We start from the raw sequence: 6,944 nt of genomic DNA on the forward strand, positions 1-6,944 counted from the left end.
AAAAAAAAAAAAAAAAATTGAATCCATCGTTAACATAAGTTTTGCATAGAATTAAATTTAACTTCTTAGAAACTGGTTTTTGCTGAAATCAATTTTATATATTTCATACTAATTATACTACTGTTTTGAAGTTAAATATGCATATATATTAACAACATATAACAGATAAATCACACCAGCTTGGAACAGTAACATAAACCCCTTTATAAAAACCCCGTCCTGAGAAGGAGCAGCATGTTAAAATGACTTGTGTTGAGAAAACTGTTCTGAGAATGGTTCTATTAAGGAAAGTTTGTTTTCTTAGCTTTTGATGTCCTCGGGTAACAAAATCAACGTTCTTCTGTATTTAATGAAAATAAGTTGTAAAAAAGCAACAGGTGTTTTGGTAAGTAAAAAAAAAACTATTCAGGGCTTAAAGCATTAAAGTATTCTATTTTCTTTATTATAATTATTGGAACAAGAGATTTTGAAATTAAACTGTTGCTCTGTAGACTTGGAGAAAAGAGTCTAGGAAGTGAGTTATATGACCTGATTGACCTTTGTACCTATCATGTTTAATATAATTATCTATAATTAGTAGATTTTAAAATAATTTACTGTCTGAAAATATAAACAAAATAGAAATATGTAGCTACTAGAAACCTAGGAATATAATGTTGCTGTCATCATAGAAATGCATGAATAAAGATAAAGGAGAAATTAGACAAAGATTACTTTTTGATAATTGTGTAAGATTTTTTGGCTGAAAATTAATACATGTTAAAATTTATCAGTTTATTTAGATTTCCAAAAAGAATTCATTTGATATCTATTTTATATTTGCAGGTTAAAAGTTATTATTTATCTAAAAAACAACTTTGTATAGTGTAAATAATTGTTTGAATGATATTTGAAAATATCTTATTTGATCAATGAAGATAATACAGATTAATTTTAGAAAAGATTCAGTAAAAATTTATTTCTCAATCTCTCCTCCTTTCCCCACTTTTCCCACTCTCCCCCTCCATCTGTCCTCTTAACATCTTTTTCTTAATCTCCTCTCCTTCCCTCTGCAACAATCATATGACCTATAAGAAATAGATTATTGTCTATTAAATATTCATTCTTGAAGGTCGCTGTTTCTTTTACCCTTATTTTTCTATAGATAAAAATCTATTTATCAAAGTTTGTTGCAAGTTAATTTTTTTCTATCATTGTCCTTTTATTTTCTATTAAGTTAGGCGTAATACTTCTCACTTTTACTTATAGCATTTATGTTTTTTATTTTCCAACTGATATGCCAGTATGGATATAGATATCTGTATCTATCTATGAATCTATTCATCTATCTGAATAGTAACAAAAATACAGACTTTTTCTTTCTTCTTCTGTACTTTCCCAGCTGTGTTATGTTAACGTCCCTTGTGTAACTATATTTCTTGGCTAAGATTTCTGGTAACCATTATTTACAAATAATATACTCCTTTGTACAAGACTAGAATATTCACCACAGGGTCATTTTAAATGCCGACTCCAGTTTAATGTATTAGGCTTTGAATACATTGTTGGCCTTATAATGAAAATTACAGACTTTTTAAAAAGAAATTATGTTTATAGATTAACAAATCAGGCAGAATTTAGTTACTTTTGTTTGTCTACATTTAATTAGAAAAGGTTTCCTGTCTTTTATATTCTACTTACATAATCTTCAGTATTTTTCTTAGTGCTGTTTTTATTAAACAATAATTTTTGGGGGCACCTAATATATACCAAGCAACATGACCAACCGTTTTTCTAAATGTCAGTTTATTATGGAAGAATTATAAATTTAAAAATGTGTGCATACATGAAACATTTACTTCATCGGAAATATTCTTTTTATTTAGGTAGTCTTTTCTTATTTTTGTCCATTTTATACAAAATGGTGATACTCAAAATTATCAATCCTTTAAGGTAAGACTGTGCATTTTAACTTATAAGATAAATGCATTTTGCACAAAAGCACATTTTATGAATTTCAGAGATAGTAAGATAAATAACTTTATGAGGTATACTATGATCTGATGTCCACACTTCCAGTTTCAAGATTAAAATACCTTATGAGATTGAAATTTGGACTTCCTAGCTGTTTATGAATCATAGTGGAGTGACATATATACATTAACCCTTTTAAACTGTATTTGCCTTCTTTAATTGTGTTTGCTAGGTAAATACAGATTTTAGAAAGGAAAAAGAAAATATTTTAAAATAGTTCTGCTGATTCTTCAATTCTGCTTAACAAATTTAGTTCCAGAATCAGTGGATTTAATCAAACCTGACAGGAGTTAATACCAGTTGGAAAAACCTATGAACAAATATGCATAACTAAAGATTTGGGGCTATTCACAAGGAAATCATAAACACTATTTGGGTAGCCAACCAAGTAAGATGAAGATGCCTGCATCCATATCTTAGAGCAGGAGTCCTCAACCCCCAAGCGGCAGACCAGTTCTGGTCCGTCACCTGTTAGGAACTGAGCCACAAAACAGTAGGTGAGGAGTAACCAGCAAGAATTACCACCTGAGCTCCATCTCCTGTCAAATCAGTGACAAAACCATCCCCCGCAACCTTACCCGGTCCATGGAAAAATTGTCTTCCATGAAACCCTGATCCTGATGTCAAAAAGATTGGGGACCATTGTCTTAGAGGAAGGAAAACAGTGAAAAATTAATTGGGAACTATCAAGAAATCTGACTAAGGAAGCATCAGAGGAACTGATATGCCATACACAGAAGATTTAGATGATGCCATTGAACTAGCAAGTTGAAGCTTTCTGTATTGATGATATGTTTAGATAATTGAAGACCTTGAGTGATTTTCTTTCAGAATACAATGTTTTTAAATGAACCTATATACTGTGGTATTTATTAAATATTTATGCATATAGACCATACTAAGTTATATACATAGCACAGTGTTTAATAATACTCTATTTAATAGTAATTTAAGAAATTTTCAAAGGTAGTTTTGATTAAATGGTATTACTTTGTGCAGACTTTACAATAATATTCAACTCTAGTGTATACTACTTACTAAGAGAACTCAACACATTATGTATTTTTTTTTCAATTATTCTTCCAAGTCAGTGACCTTTACCACTTCTTTATACTGCAGTAATATGAGTAGAGAAAGGTGCTAGGCTCTGTGGGCACGGAGGAGACTTTGGAATCACCAAGGCCCTCCTGACAGAAGTGATATCTTCATTGAGGCAACGGTGAGTGAGAGTTGAGTAATAGGTGGCAGAACACTCTTTCTGGCATAAGATTGATCATATGTGCAAAGTCCAGAAGCATTTTGAGAGAATGGTACATCTAACAAAATTCAGTATGGTTGTAGAAGTAAGCTGACCCAGAACAGAATGACATTTTTAAAAATACTTTAGGGAGTTTTATTTTTGTCTTGAAGGCAATAGAAAAGGACCTGACTTGATCAGACTTCCATTTTTAGAAAAATTCTCCTAGACATTTTAATGAGAATTATTTTTATCTGCTTGGCCATGTATAAACTATAGCAGGAATCTAAGAAAGAAACAGTGGAAGTATTGGAGATGCAGATAATTATTAGACAGACTTAAGAACTTTTTATGTGGTACTGATTAGATTTGCAAGATGAAGTTTTGAGAGACATCGAGACTGATTCCTTCTTTGCAGCATGACAAGTTTTGCGGACAGTGACATTAAGAAAGCTTTGTCCCGACCACATTACAAAGACAGCATGTTCAAAATAAAGACTTAACACATTGCTAATAATCATTGTTAACTGTAATTTGAAGATAGCTAAACAGTCTTCATTAATATAAAATGTCATTTAAAAATGCATTCATAATAAATCATAAATTTCCCAGTTATTATTATTTTTGTCAAATTGATGCTCAAAGTAACTTTAGCTTTTAATTGTCTAATTTTGAGCATTAATAACCAAAGGATATACAAATTAGTCATTTTAAAAATAAAAGCCTTAGGAGGTTTTTGTTGAAAATTTTGAAAAATCGTAATTAACATGAAGCGGTACAACGTAAAGGAAACATGTGGATGTTTGGAAATGAAAATTCTAAAGAAAAAGTTTCTAATCTGGCCAATACTTTTTGACCCAATACTAACTTAAAAGTGCTTCACAATGGCCTGAAAGTGCATTTAGTCTATCTTACCAAATAATATAATCATTTTTAAAAAGCACAGTAAGGTAAATTATAGAATCTGTGACTTTTTTATACCAGCAGTAACTACTTAGTCTTAATTTTTCCCCACCTACTTTTATGGATTTAAAAATAAACCTTTACAGAATTGTTATGTGACCTGCCCATAGTTATCAAGGCAATGACTAACAGACTCAAGTTTGGAATTCTTCTAGGATATTTTATTAATTCAATATAAACATTTTCTTAGTTATAGCGCCATATAGTATAATATTTTTCTTATTCCTTCTACATGAAAGTGCTGCCTAATCTCATTCAGTTTTCAAGCTAGTTAGGACATGTCTAGTGTTGCAAATCTGGAAATCTTTTTTTTTTTTTTTTTATCATTTCACAGTTTTCAAGGAATGCCTCTGAAATTTAGCTCTCTAGTTTCCTCTTCATGGAACAACTACAAACTGGCCAAATTATATCACAGAGACATCAACATTGACGTATAGGAATGCAAATAGAATGTTTTTTCCTAATGTATCAAAATTATTCCAGACTTCTGCAATTAAGCTTGCATTGGCAAAATGAAGTGGAAAGATTTATCATTGTCAAATAAATTCAGCTAAGTTCTTCTTCCTACCCCTGTTAATGATCAGAGAGAGAAAGTTTATGGTATGTATTACTGTTCCTTATCGACCAAATTCATCAGATAATCATGCTAATAATTAACTCTGCCAATTTGATCGGATTTTGTTTTTGACTTACTAGTCAAGCTAGTGATCTTGTCTTAGTTCTAACCAGGTAATGCAGAGTCACTGCAGGTAATATACTGGTAATATACATTTTTTAAAAAATAAGCTTAAAGATTCCCTATACCACTTCTTTTAAAAAGGTTCTGTTTCTTATTTATTTGGTCCATTATTAAATTTATACTAGTTCAGTGAAATCCTGTCTAAGCTTTGTAAGAAGTATAGATTTTATTAACAGTTGAGTAAAATTAAAAAAAAAATGAAAATTTCAAAAGTCCTTAGAAATCTCTATGAAGAAATCACTAGCAAATGTCTTAGGTTGACAGAAGTTCACAAACAATGAAGCTTTGTGTTGGCTCCAAACATTTCACGACACAGGTAGCTATTGAAAACTGAGAAATTGTAGTTTTGTTTTCTGAAAACTTATTAACCATTTAAAGTGCTTTCAGAGGTTTGTTATTTTTAACCGGAAAATGATGTAAATTGAAGGCTTACTGTTGCTCTTTCATAAATTGCTTTTCCCCTCTAATGTTTTTCTTTTCTTAATGTTAACTGGAATTGGCACCAGCAAGCATAAATGATCAATAGTGTGGTATTTCGCACAGATGTGAAATAACTTATAAGTTATTATTATTAGGTTCCCTTAGTGTTTAAGAATTTATAGCAGTTGTTCTAGCTTCAGCAGCACATATATACTAAAATTGGGACCATACAGAGAAGATCAGCATGGCCCCTGTGCAAGGATGACACACAAATTTGTGAAGCATTCCATATTTTTTTCATGCCAGTTAGAATGGCGATCATCAAAAAATCTGGGGACAACAGATGCTGGAGAGGATGTGGAGAAGTAGGAACACTTTTACACTGTTGGTGGGAGTGTAAATTAGTTCAACCATTGTGGAAGACAGTGTGGCAATTTCTCAAGGATATGGAAATAGAAATTCTATTTCACCCACCAATCCCATAACTGGGTATATATCCAAATGATTGTAAATCATTCTGTTATAAAGACACATGCACAGATGTGTTCACTGCTGCACTGTTTACAATAGCAAAGACCTGGAACCAACCCAAATGCCTATCAATAATAGACTGGACAAGGAAAATGTGGCACATGTACACCATGGAATACTATGCAGCCATAAAAAAATGAAGAGTTTGTGTCCTTTGTAGGGACATGGATGAATCTGGAAACCATGATTCTCAGCAAACTGACACAAGAAGAGAAAATCAAACACTGCATGTTCTCATTCATAGGCAGGTGTTGAACAATGAGAACACATCACACACTGGGGCCTGTTGTGGGGGCTAGGGGAGGGACAGCAGGGGGTGGGGAGTTTTGGGAGGGATAACATGGGGAGAAATGCCAGATATAGGTGATGGGGGGATGGATGCCGCAAACCACCTTGCCATGTAAGTACCTATGCAACAACCCTGCATGATCTGCACATGTACTCCAGAACCTAAAGTACAATAAAAAAAAATAAATTAAAAAAAATTATAGCAATCAATGAATATTTATTGAAAAATTACTTTGTGTTATACACCATTCTAGTCTGTCTTGATCTATTAGTGAATAAGACAAACTTAGTCCCTGCCTTCGTGGAACTTATAAATATTAGATAAATTACTGCAAGTTTGATGAAATCTAAGGATGTTTGAGGGCTATCCAAATGTTCTACCCAAAAAGGTGATTGTGTAGTTTCAATTCAGATTTACTGTTTGAGTTCATTCTGAAACATCCTGAAAACCGAATTTTTAAAGCCAAGGCTTTTCTTAAATCAGTTTGCTCAGACCGAGCTAGCCGTTTAATTTTCTCTTTTGGAAATGTACTTCAGAGCCATGTGACTGTAAGGATTATGCTTTCAAAAAAAGCATCTGTTAAAAGACGAAAAGCAATGTAAGAAATCAAGTTATAGATATTTGACAATGGAAAAGAAAAACCAAAGCTTCACAGATTAATTTGGGAAATGTAGTAAACAACTGGAAATCAATGCTTACCTTAAAACTATTAAATTAGTTACTTTTTAATTGCTTGTGTGGCTTATGGCTTT

General features: G+C 32.0%; 1 protein-coding gene and 1 non-coding gene across 3 annotated transcripts in view; both read left to right on the plus strand.

Annotated features, from left to right (window-relative positions):
- Window positions 1-6,944, plus strand: part of XRCC4 (X-ray repair cross complementing 4) — a 275,793-nt gene that overhangs the window by 160,291 nt on the left and 108,558 nt on the right. The window lies entirely within an intron of this gene.
- LOC119468303 lies at window positions 5,558-5,668 on the plus strand. The gene has a single exon (XR_005196971.1). It is a non-coding gene; the product is annotated as a U6 spliceosomal RNA (small nuclear RNA).

Source organism: Cebus imitator, unplaced genomic scaffold (assembly GCF_001604975.1).
Source record: "Cebus imitator isolate Cc_AM_T3 unplaced genomic scaffold, Cebus_imitator-1.0 Scaffold16, whole genome shotgun sequence".
NCBI lineage: Eukaryota > Metazoa > Chordata > Mammalia > Primates > Cebidae > Cebus > Cebus imitator.